The sequence below is a fragment of the Phoenix dactylifera genome, chromosome 9 (genome assembly GCF_051530095.1).
Source record: "Phoenix dactylifera cultivar Ajwa chromosome 9, Ajwa_hap1_PhDact_Kaust_v1.1, whole genome shotgun sequence".
NCBI classification, from domain to species: Eukaryota; Viridiplantae; Streptophyta; class Magnoliopsida; order Arecales; family Arecaceae; genus Phoenix; species Phoenix dactylifera.
Window position 1 is genome coordinate 13630311 of NC_143198.1, and position 12841 is coordinate 13643151.

At 40.8% G+C, this 12841-nt stretch overlaps 1 non-coding gene across 1 annotated transcript; it reads right to left on the reverse strand.

Moving 5' to 3' along the window:
- Nucleotides 1-11657: 11657 nt before the first annotated feature.
- LOC120112677 (small nucleolar RNA R71) lies at nt 11658-11763 on the reverse strand. The gene has a single exon (XR_005514249.2). It is a non-coding gene; the product is annotated as a small nucleolar RNA R71 (small nucleolar RNA).
- Nucleotides 11764-12841: the final 1078 nt, after the last annotated feature.

Sequence of the window (12841 nt, forward strand, 5' to 3'; positions counted from 1 at the left end):
GTAGGGTCTCCAATCCTTCCGATAGATACTTAGGTGTACTAGAAGAGGATACCGAGGAAATGTTCCTAATGGGAGATAGGGATCACATACAGGATCCCAAAACCTACAACGAGGCGATATCTGATATCGATTCTGAGAAATGGTTGGAAGCCATGAAATCAGAGTTAGACTCCATGCGTTCCAACCAAGTTTGGACCTTAGTAGATCCACCAGAAGGTATTATACCTATTGGATGCAAATAGATCTACAAAAGGAAAATAGGTTCGGATGGAAAGGTAGAGACCTTTAAGGCAAGGCTGGTGGCGAAAGGGTATAGTCAACGCGAAGGCATTGACTATCAGGAGACCTTTTCACCTGTAGCCATGCTAAAATCCATCCGAACATTACTTGCCATTGCAGCATTTCATGATTATGAAATCTGGCAGATGGATGTGAAAACTGCTTTCCTAAATGGATATCTTGAAGAAGATATCTATATGGAACAGCCTCTGGGTTTCACTTCCAATGATGGAGATCACAAGGTTTGCAAGCTGCAAAGGTCCATTTATGGACTAAAGCAAGCATCTCAAAGTTGGAACACTCATTTCGATGACGCAATCAAAACGTTTGATTTCATCAAAAATGAAGAGGAACCGTGTGTTTACAAAAAGGTTAGTGGGAGCGCTGTCGTATTTTTCGTACTGTACGTGGACGACATCCTCCTGATAAGGAATGATATTCCCATGCTAACCTCGGTTAAGGTCTGGTTATCAAAAGAGTTCTCCATGAAAGACCTTGGGGAAGCATCCTACATTTTGGAAATAAAAGTCTATAGAGATAGACCTAAAAGGATGCTTGGCCTATCACAGAAAATGTACTTAGAGGAAGTGCTGAAAAGGTTTAGCATGGAAAACTCTAAAAGGGGTCTCTTACCCCTAAGACATGGAATTCATCTCTCCAAGAAGATGTGCCCCAACACATCTGAAGAGATTCAACGCATGAGCAAGATCCCTTATGCATCGGCAATAGGGAGCCTCATGTATGCCATGCTATGTACACGACCTGATATAGCCCTAGCTGTGAGTGTCACAAAATCCAGGTGAAGAACACTGGACAGCTGTGAAGAATATTCTTAAGTACTTGAGAAGAACTAAAGATTTATTCTTGGTCTTTGGAGGATCATCAGAGTTAAAGGTAGAAAGGTACACAGATTCAGACTTCATGACTGATGTCGATGATAGGAAGTCAACATCTGGATATGTGTTCTTGTGCAATGGTGGTATGGTGAATTGGAAGAGTTCTAAACAACCGATCATTGCTGATTCTACTATAAAAGCTGAATACATCGCCGCCTCTGAAGCTGCTAAGGAAGGCTTCTGGTTCAAGAAATTTATTGTGGAATTGGATGTAATGTCATCAGATGCCATAACACTCTACTGCGATAATAATGGCGCCATAGTTCTTGCTAAGGAGCCAAGGTCTCATCAGAAGTCCAAGCACATAGAGCAGCACTTCTACCTCATACGCGACTATATTGAGAAGAAGTATGTCGAGGTGCAGAGAGTAGACTCCGCGGACAACGTGGCAGACCCATTCACTAAGCAGCTAAGTCAACAAAAGACTGAAGCCCACCTTGAGAAGATGGGACTAAGATATATGACTGATTGGCTTTAGTGCAAGTGGGAGATTGTTAGATGTATGCCCTAGAAGCCAATTTTGGCTGACACATTTTTAATTCTAGGATATAATTTGTACTTGACTTTATTATTATTGAATAAATGAAAGGCATCTTTTTCATTCATATTATTATTGTGTCTATGAATCGTCCAAGGAATTAATAAGATGATGATGCATATTCTCAAGAGTTAAGAATTTGAGCCATGTATCATTAGTGATTAATTTCTAAACGCTCCTGATCGATGGATCATCACGAGGACGGTGATCGATCCGATAAGATCAGTGCGCACATTACTTTCCCTATGGATGGACGAGACTCGAGTCCACGGTGTGGAGACACTGAAGTAATAGTGCAGATGCTTGTTAGAGAACAAGGGTACTGAGCGTGACCAATACAAGAAGTCACTTGGATGTCTATCCACTCGTCAGTGACTTGCTTGATGTTGCAGTAGTGTGACTGGTCCTTTGACCTGCGGTGCTTCGGCTACTCACAGTGAAGTTATTGTAGTTTGACTGCACACATACATGGTCTCTAGCCATATGGGTCCATGCAGTGTAGATTGGCTGTAGTAGGTTCACTGTAGGAGTAGGGTATTCACCTATAAGGAATCTATTGACCTTGATAGATAAGGAGAGATCCTATGTGATTTATAAGACTGAGTTCGTAAGACCTCGGCCGGGGCAGTATGCACAATGGAGAAAGAGTTTTCCACTCTCGAACTTAAGTCGAATAAATCTTCACATATGACAGACGATGGGGTTTGACGAGTTGTCCATGACCTCCGTCCTGTAGGGATCCACGATAGTAGGACTGTATCATATGATAACTGCACCTAGAGGTTCATCATTCTATTCTGCTGGGTAGCCACTACATGCTGCTAGGTGTCACTGGTGGATGGTGGGAATCATAGGGATTATCTTGATGATCGATAAACCCTAATGAGTAGAGTTGGAATCGTTCCGACCCATTGAAAGGAGTTTTCAATGATATTGTGATAGAAATCACAAAATATCTCACTATCAGTCAGAGTAGAACCTATGGGGTCACACACACTAGAAGTATTGACCGATCTGATGGTTGGAAAGTGATTATGAATCACGAGTAATCAATTCGATTGGTAACAAGTTGAAGAAGGAATGGGAATTGATTAATTAGACTTAAAACACGAATCCTACTTCGAGTAGGATTCCTAGAGTCCTAATTGGATTAGGACTGAGAATCCTAATTGGAGTAGGACTGGGATTCCTACTTGGAGTAGGATTCCTACAATCCTAATTAGATTAGGAGATTTGAATTAAAATTGGATTCCTACTTAGAATAGGATTCCTAGAGTCCTAATCGGATTAGGACTTCGAATTCAAATTAGAGTCCTAATTGAATTAGGACTAGAATTAAACAAGTCCTAATTGGATTAGGATTTCTTAAGTCATAATTAATTATTAATCTAATGAATCAATATGACTCCTAATTGGGTTTGGATTGAAGAGTTCAATAGAGTCATGGTTCATTCAAGTTCTAATTGGATTAGGACTAGCATAGATTGAACCCGATTGATTCATGATTTGGTTAATCCTAATTAGATTAGGACTAAACCATGAGAAGGACACCTAATCCTCCTTGGAGGAGGATTAGGTTAACCAAGTAAGAGGGGCATGAGCCCCTCTCCTCTTGATTGGTGCGGCATGAAGAGAAGGGGCCGGCGCCCCCTCTTGGAAATAAGTCAAGGGCTCCTAACTTGTAGGAGCCCTTCATGACTTTAAAAAGGGAGGTGGGCGGCTGATCTAGGGCATCATTAGAAGCCCTCCTCCTCTCCAATTCGTGGCCACCCTTCTCTCCTCTTGGATCAGCCGCAAGCAAGAAGGAAAAGGGCCTTGATAGTCTTCTTCTTCCTCCTTCGTTTGGGATTCAATACAAGGAAAAGGAAAGGCTGCATGTAGCCTTTTGGATCTTCTCCCTTGATCCCTTCATCTTCTTCCTCCTCCCTCTATCATTCAAGAGTTGAAGTAAAGGGAGGTGATCAGCCATCAAAGTAATCTCTGCAAGGGAGCTAGCACCCCGGGGAGATAGAGAGCTTGGATTGGTCCTCTGCTTCGTGTGGATACCCGTAGAGGCCGGACGCTTGTGCGGCTTCAAGCGAACCTTCATCCTAAAACCACGAACTCCAGTTTGCGGTGATCATCTACCCGCACAAGGTGAAGATCTGATCTTCTAAAGGTTCTAAAAGTTTTAATTCTTATCTATTTATGAACGGTTTCTTGAAACACGTTCATGCGATAAACGTCGATCCCGCTTATGCCGATTCCGCTGCCATCTGAATTTTTTTGAATTTTCTGCGGCATGGGCGAGTTCCCAATAGATACGTGCTATTGCGTGGTTTATTTTTGAAATTGGAATAAACGATCAATTTTTGGCACCGTTGCCGGGGATTGCTAGCATAGTTGTTTTTCTTTTCATTTAAAAAAAAAAATTCAAAAAATATATATATATCTAAAATAAAATAAAAATATTTTTTATTTTTGTTACTTTTCTTATCTCTTTTTCTCTCTTACTAATTTTTTTTAATTTTTCTTTTGGTATCAAAAAGGAATGCTTTAGAGGTTTGCTAAAATATAAAAAAAAAATTTGCTGGAAAAATTTCCTTTGGTAATCTCTAAACTTTTTTTTTTGTTTAAATTGATTATTAGCTTGAAATTTTGTGGTGATTGTTTGATTTTAATTTCAGCAAAAGTGTGAATGCATGCTTGATATACATACCCCAATTAATCTGCATATAGTGGTGCAAAAATAAAATTGTTCTCCCAAGTGCAGGAGAATCGCACAAGTAGTAAATTCTCGAGAGTCCGAGGTCGAATCCTCAGGGAACGATTTATAGATTATTAGTGTAATTTTTAGATTAATTAATTCAATAAATTTATGGATTAAAATGATGTTTTGATTTTCAAAAATTAAAAGCAGAGAATAATATATCAATAAACAAAGTTATATGAAATAAAGATGGTAGGGATCTCGAATCCCCCTTGATGATATTGCATCCAAGAAATAAACTCTAAGATTCTTGATTAAAAATTAATTGTAGGATAGATCTAATCGTGGTATATGTTTCATGAACATATGAACTCAATTTCTAAGCATTCATCGTGCTTTCTACGTCTACGACGAATCAAATACTAAAGCAATCCATATATCAATAATCATAATCCATTAAAAAGCTATCTACGAAATAACTATGCATGGATCAAGAACATATCAATAAATATAAGTCATTCAAAGCAAAAGTTTAGAGTTTACTTCAAAGAGCAATATATCAAAGGTTCCTCCATCTCCCTCCCTAAGAAATTAGCCGGCCATAAACATAAAAGGAACTCCCCTGTTCCTCTTCCTTTTTTTTTTTTCTTTTTATTTTCGGAAACAGGGGCTCCCCTGTTTCTCTCTTTCTCTGTTTTTTTTCTTTGTTTTCAAATGAGAGCTCCCCTTCTTCACCGCCGAGAGGGCCCTCCTTATATAGATCCCCCCGAGCCCTAATGATAACGCTGGATTCCCTGATCGCACGTGGAGAGGAGAGGGCACGGACGGCTGGGATTTTGCTGGGACTCGGATGGACGCGGAAGCGAAAGACGCGGACGGGTGAAGCTTGAAACCATCACAGACGGCTAGGACGCGTGGAGCGCAGATGGATCGGAAGCTTGGGCTCTCTCGATCGCCAACGGATGCTTGGATGCGGGATCTTCGGTCGCTGTGGAGCTTGGGATGCGAACGGATGAACTCGGACGCGAAAGAAGCGGACGGAAGCTGAGATTGGGAATGGATGCTGGCCCGCGGACGCCGTGGAAGATCTGGGGATGCTGGAAGGCTTCACAGATCCGATTCGGAAGCATGGGATGCGGAGGATTGATGCTAGGATTCGGATGATGTTCGCGGGATGATGAGCTGCACTCGGACGAACGTGGCATGCTGGGATGAAGTCGGGAATCAGGGAGATCTGATCGTGAATTCCGCAGGCTGGGAGGTTGATCATGAACAGTTGATCGCAGCTGGTAACATGCGGATGAAGCGGGATCTTTGCTGGCTCTTGGCTGAACACGTGGACGCTGGGAGCTGATCACATGGACACGGGATGAGGAGTCGCACGCCGGGAGAAGCTTCATGGGCAAATCACTGAGAAGAGGTGGACGGCTGAGAGCTGATCACACGTGCTGGGGCGCGGTGGAATCGCCACGGACGGCCGGATGTTGGACTCGGGACGCTGAATGCTTCGTGGACGCACGAGAGAAACACTTGATCGCAGGTTCCAAGAGCTGGGAGAAAGGCTGATCGCGGCATGATTTGATCACGGATCCTGAGACGCGGACAGGTCTTGAGAGGGCTGATGTGGCTCACGGACACGGCAAGGATGCTGAAGTGCTTATGAACGGCTGAATCTGGGCTCTGTTCTGCAATTGGAAAGAGATGAATTTATATAATGATAAAAATTATAATAAGTGCTAAGGGTAAAATATTTAATCATGTAAATGTTAACACCTATTATTTTCATTATTTTGCTAGCATTAGGCTAAGTTAATTGGTACTTAGATCGCACTTTTGTGCTCTCATCACACCCCCCAACTAGCTTATTGCTAGTCTCTAGCAATTAACGAGCAGATAATAAAATGAGAGTGCAAAAGGTGTTGGTTGATCCTTTGATGTTTTATTTGAACTAATTGCATAAAATTAAGATAAGCACTCACTTTCGTAGGAATCACGATTGCACTTAGCACGTGCAACAAGCCGTTAAACCCCTAGGTTATCCTAGTGGACGAGTATTGTCTCGTGAGGGTTTTCAGGGATGTTACCCACAAACATCATGAATGATATGATATGACATGAGATCCTAATAAAAATGTGAAATAAATGCTAAGCTAATACACATGTAATGAATTGATATATATTTTCAAGCATGGCAACTGTCAAAGCAAGGAAAATATAAAAGTGCAGTGTGCATAAAATTGTATGACTTTCTCAGAGTACTAATACCTCCACCACAACAGGGCACCGCCTGAGTTTTAGGTGCACTACTCAAGTCCATAAGTGTTTTCTACAATTTATTAGAACCTGATCCATCAAATTTTCAGAATATCACATGTTGTCTAAATTTGTGAAGAATGGTTTGTATATAAAGAAAGAGCTATTAATCCCAACTAAACAACCTGGGTACACGGAGGTCCAATACAATGGAGTCAAACCAGCCATTACCACATGTCACTAGGTTCAGCCTAACCAACTCATTCATGCTTATTTTTATTTTATTTTATTATTATTTTTTTTTCAGTACACATGACAACTACAGCTATCCAACCCCATTAGGCTTTAGTAAGGTCCATGTAGCGAGCTTTCAGTCAATGACCCCGGATCCAGTTGGCTCGAGACATTAGGTGAAACACCCCTCGGACTTAATTACTCGAACCAGACTACGCCACGAGGCCAGACTTGTCATCATAAGTTTTTTTTTTTTTTTAATTTTTAATTGTGCAAGAAAAGAGATGGTAGACTGAACCATATAGATATTTTTATTATATATGTGACTGCATTGTGACTATAGGTCAACCAAGGTCGGATCATAAGGCACCTAAGTAATCTAGTCGGGATATTCAACCTCTATCTTTATGTGAAAACCAAATCATGAACCTTATGGTACGAACAAGAATACTCGTACTTCTTTTATGGATAAGGCTAACAAAAATGCAGTTAACAAATATGAACTCCTGAGGCCTTCCTATTGTCATTAAGTACACGTGTGGGGATCTAATAATAGGTCTCTGATCAATCATAGTATGCATGTGTTCCTTGCCTTAATAGTTGCACAAACTCAATATGAAAATACATATGCATTTGCTTAGAAAAGAAAGTAATAAATCAAATGCAAAAACAAATTTTTTTTTTTTTTTGATCAAAATATTTCCCTCCCCCCAACTTAAACATTGCATTGTCCTCAATGTAAAAAAATGCAAGAAAACTATATATGAGAGACAATAGAGAAAATAATAGAGAGAAGAAGAATACCTTGAGTTGTTGATTTTCAGAAAAGAAGACCTATAAAATAAGAAGAAAACTAGAAATAAAAGAAAAAAATTTAATTCTAACTAATATACACATACCTTGGCCGTCATGCTCAGTCATAAGAAGGTTCTTCCAAGGAAAAGGAGTCCTCTTCATCTGCAAAATTCTCAAGAAAAGGTTTTAATCTTTGTCCATTTACCTTAAAAATTGTGCCATCCTGTGGATTCTCAATTTCAACTGCCCCGTGTGGAAAAATAGTTTTTACAATGAAAGGACCTGTCCATCTTGATCGTAACTTTCCAGGAAACAGATGTAAGTGAGAGTCATAACAAAGAACTTTTTGTGTAGGTTCAAAAGATTTTCTTAGAATTGATTTATCATGCCTAATTTTCTCAAAATCCTTAAGGTGAAGATAAGGGTTCTCGGATTCCATTCCATGATACTTTGGCAGCAATTGAATTACTCCTGGTTTGATTTCAAAGTGTCCTACATTTTCAGGAATAATCATGCATGAAGGTTGACTAGTCCTAGTGGGATGTAAGTATTGTCGAAGTGTCATAACTGGGGGTCTACCTTCATTACCATGGTGACTTCCTACATCATCATCAGCCATCTCACCAGATCTGAGATTTTGCGAAAAAGTTTCAATAATGTGATCTAAGGAATTGTCAAAAGGTTGTCGACTCAGACGTCCAGTGTTGTCCCTATTCCAACCTAGCATACAAAATTTCGGAGTTTATTTATTTGTTTGTTTTTTTGTTTTTTTGTTTTTAATGATTACCCTTGATTTTTTCTTAAAGTTCTTATCAATTTTCAAGTAACAACAAGGGTTAATGAGATATGATGATAATAAAATTCTGATTCTAAACAAAAAAATTAAACACAGAAAATTCAAAGCAGTCAGCAGCAAAGTTTATATTAATTTAATGATCGTAAAAGTATCAGAATATCAATCAGACCGTTCAGATGAAAGAAACATGTGTCCTAGAGCAGCCGACGAAATTTGAGTGCAATCAGACGGTGGATTAGTCCGATATCAGAGTTTGATGCAAACTGTGCAGGGAATAAAAAAAACAGCAATAAATTTTTTTTTCTCAGTTTTAGTTTTACTATAATGTTCAATCTAACTGATAGGGTACTAATTAAATCTAAAACTATACTAATAACTAAGCCGTTCCCCGGCAACGGCGCCAAAAACTTGGTGCAAAAATAAAATTGTTCTCCCAAGTGCAGGAGAATCGCACAAGTAGTAAATTCTCGGGAGTCCGAGGTCGAATCCTCAGGGAACGATTTATAGATTATTAGTGTAATTTTTAGATTAATTAATTCAATAAATTTATGGATTAAAATGATGTTTTGATTTTCAAAAATTAAAAGCAGAGAATAATATATCAATAAACAAAGTTATATGAAATAAAGATGGTAGGGATCTCGAATCCCCCTTGATGATATTGCATCCAAGAAATAAACTCTAAGATTCTTGATTAAAAATTAATTGTAGGATAGATCTAATCGTGGTATATGTTTCATGAACATATGAACTCAATTTCTAAGCATTCATCGTGCTTTCTACGTCTACGACGAATCAAATACTAAAGCAATCCATATATCAATAATCATAATCCATTAAAAAGCTATCTACGAAATAACTATGCATGGATCAAGAACATATCAATAAATATAAGTCATTCAAAGCAAAAGTTTAGAGTTTACTTCAAAGAGCAATATATCAAAGGTTCCTCCATCTCCCTTCCTAAGAAATTAGCCGGCCATAAACATAAAAGGAACTCCCCTGTTCCTCTTCCTTTTTTTTTTTCTTTTTATTTTCGGAAACAGGGGCTCCCCTGTTTCTCTCTTTCTCTGTTTTTTTTCTTTGTTTTCAAATGAGAGCTCCCCTTCTTCACAGCCGAGAGGGCCCTCCTTATATAGATCCCTCCGAGCCCTAATGATAACGCTGGATTCCCTGATCGCACGTGGAGAGGAGAGGGCAGGGACGGCTGGGATTTTGCTGGGACTCGGATGGACGCGGAAGCGAAAGACGCGGACGGGTGAAGCTTGAAACCATCGCAGACGGCTAGGACGCGTGGAGCGCAGATGGATCGGAAGCTTGGGCTCTCTCGATCGCCAACGGATGCTTGGATGCGGGATCTTCGGTCGCTGTGGAGCTTGGGATGCGAACGGATGAACTCGGACGCGAAAGAAGCGGACGGAAGCTGAGATTGGGAATGGATGCTGGCCCGCGGATGCCGTGGAAGATCTGGGGATGCTGGAAGGCTTCACAGATCCGATTCGGAAGCATGGGATGCGGAGGATTGATGCTAGGATTCGGATGATGTTCGCGGGATGATGAGCTGCACTCGGACGAACGTGGCATGCTGGGATGAAGTCGGGAATCAGGGAGATCTGATCGTGAATTCCGCGGGCTGGGAGGTTGATCATGAACAGTTGATCGCAGCTGGTAACATGCGGATGAAGCGGGATCTTTGCTGGCTCTTGGCTGAACACGTGGACGCTGGGAGCTGATCACATGGACACGGGATGAGGAGTCGCACGCTGGGAGAAGCTTCATGGGCAAATCACTGAGAAGAGGTGGACGGCTGAGAGCTGATCACACGCGCTGGGGCGCGGTGGAATCGCCACGGACGGCCGGATGTTGGACTCGGGACGCTGAATGCTTCGTGGACGCACGAGAGAAACACTTGATCGCAGGTTCCAAGAGCTGGGAGAAAAGCTGATCGCGGCATGATTTGATCACGGATCCTGAGACGCGGACGGGTCTTGAGAGGGCTGATGTGGCTCACGGACACGGCAAGGATGCTGAAGTGCTTATGAACGGCTGAATCTGGGCTCTGTTCTGCAGCTGGAAAGAGATGAATTCATATAATGATAAAAATTATAATAAGTGCTAAGGGTAAAATATTTAATCATGTAAATGTTAACACCTATTATTTTCATTATTTTGCTAGCATTAGGCTAAGTTAATTGGTACTTAGATCGCACTTTTGTGCTCTCATCATATAGTAAGGGCAATCACCCCAACCAGATAAGAGCCGGATTTCATCACCGGACTCTTTCCCAACTTAGGTGAACTCAATCTCACATAGTGTCACTTTAATTAAAATCAATTAGACGTTGGCTCCTAGGGACATTCGAGCTCAATAGGACGAAGATCACCGAAAGTTGCACCAATTTCGCTCTGTAACTTAGTTGATGTCTAGGCAAGCTTTGTCCCTATAAGGGAGACAGTTCATCTGTTCGAGGTAAGTGGTTTTTAAGTGGGACCTTTGCGAACACATCGTGACCCCTCCACTTACCTGAGAGCTTACCTGGTCAACTCAGTTCATTAGACCGAATTGGAGGTTTAGGTGCCCTCTTCAAACCAATTAGGAGCTGTCTAGTGATTTTAGGGCAAATACAAGGATTGATGTGTTTTTTTTTTCTTTTATTGCATGCTTGACTGATCAAGTACTAGTGTATGCAAGGGAGTCGTTCTAGAGTACGTGACCTATTACCCTTTGACCCTGAAATAGAACGGACCTTTAGGAATATTTGAGCTGAGATCAGAACAATAGAATCATCCCACCTCCTGAGATGGCTGAAGAATAACCCAAACTCTTGAGGGAGTACTTTACTCCCACAATTTACACTTTTCCATCTTGCATTCGATTACCTAAAGTAGCAGCTGTACAATATGAAATAAAGTCTAGTGTGATCCAAATGCTCCCATCTTTTTATGGGCTCACCAATGAAGACCCATATAAACACCTAGATGAATTTCTTGAGATTTGCACCACTATCAAGATTTAGAATTTCACTGATGATGCTTTAAAACTTAGATTATTCCCCTTCTCTCTTAAAGATAGAGCCAAGCAATGGCTGAATTCTTTAAAAGCCAATTCGATTCGTTCCTGGGATCAAATGCAACAAGAATTTCTTAAAAAATACTTTTCCATAGGAAGAACAAACCAGTTTAGACGTGCGATCACGAGCTTCTTCCAAACTGAGGGAGAAGAATTTCATGAAACTTGGGAGAGCTTTCGGGACCTAATCCGTAAATGCTCACATCATCAAATTCCTAAATGGCAGCTAGTACAATGTTTCTATGACGGATTGACTCAACGAAACCATCAGATGATCGATGCCGCATGCGGGGGGACTTTTATGCTTCAAAATGAGCATGAAGCATGGCAATTATTTGAAAATCTCAATGAAAACTCCCTCCACCATGCTTTCTGTTCTCGTCAAGCACCCCCAAGTTCCCAAAGAAAATGGACCATTTGTGAAATAAGTCATTCTATGGACCTGTCTAGCAAGGTAAATGCATTGTCCCATAAGATTGACCAACTGATGATAGGAGGACATTTCGTTAACTCTCTCCAATTCTCCGAACTCGTGCAAGAACACATCAATGCTGCTCAAATACAGCCCAGACCGGATAATGACCCATTTTCCAATACATATAACCCGGGATGGCGGAATCATCCAAACTTTTCTTGGAAGCAGCAAGCTTCGAATACTACCCAACCCTACTCCCAAAATTTTTAAAACCCTCAGAATTTTCAAACCCCACAAAATATTCATCCCTACCGTCCCTCGACTCAATTTCAACACACTCCTCCTCCACCCCATAGAAACACAGCCTTTGAGGAGAAAGTGTTGACCGCCCTTCAAGATTTGGAAACCATTACACAATTAGTGCACTCTCATACGCAATCCATCGCCAAGCTAGAATACCAAATAGGGCAACTAGCTAATGCACTGAACAAGCGAGACGAAGGAAAGCTTCCAAGCCAACCACTAAGTAATCCTAGGGACAATACATGGCTCAAGAAAATCAACTAAATACAATTCATCATGAACAAGCCAATGCTTTGACTACCCTAAGGAGTGGACGTGTAGTAGACAATAAGATTAGGGAGGATAACAATAAGGAAGGTGAAGAAGAGGATAGAAATGTGTCAAATGAAAATCTAAAAACTTCTTCTTCTTTTTCTTCATCTAGTCCACCTTCTGCCAAAATTCATATCCCAAAGGCCCCATTTCCTGAAGCTCTTAATTCACCCTCTCCCTTTAGCAAAAAAGGAACTTCACTAGAGGAGATGATGGAGGTTTTTAAACAAGTTAAAATCAACCTTCCGCTTCTTGATGCTA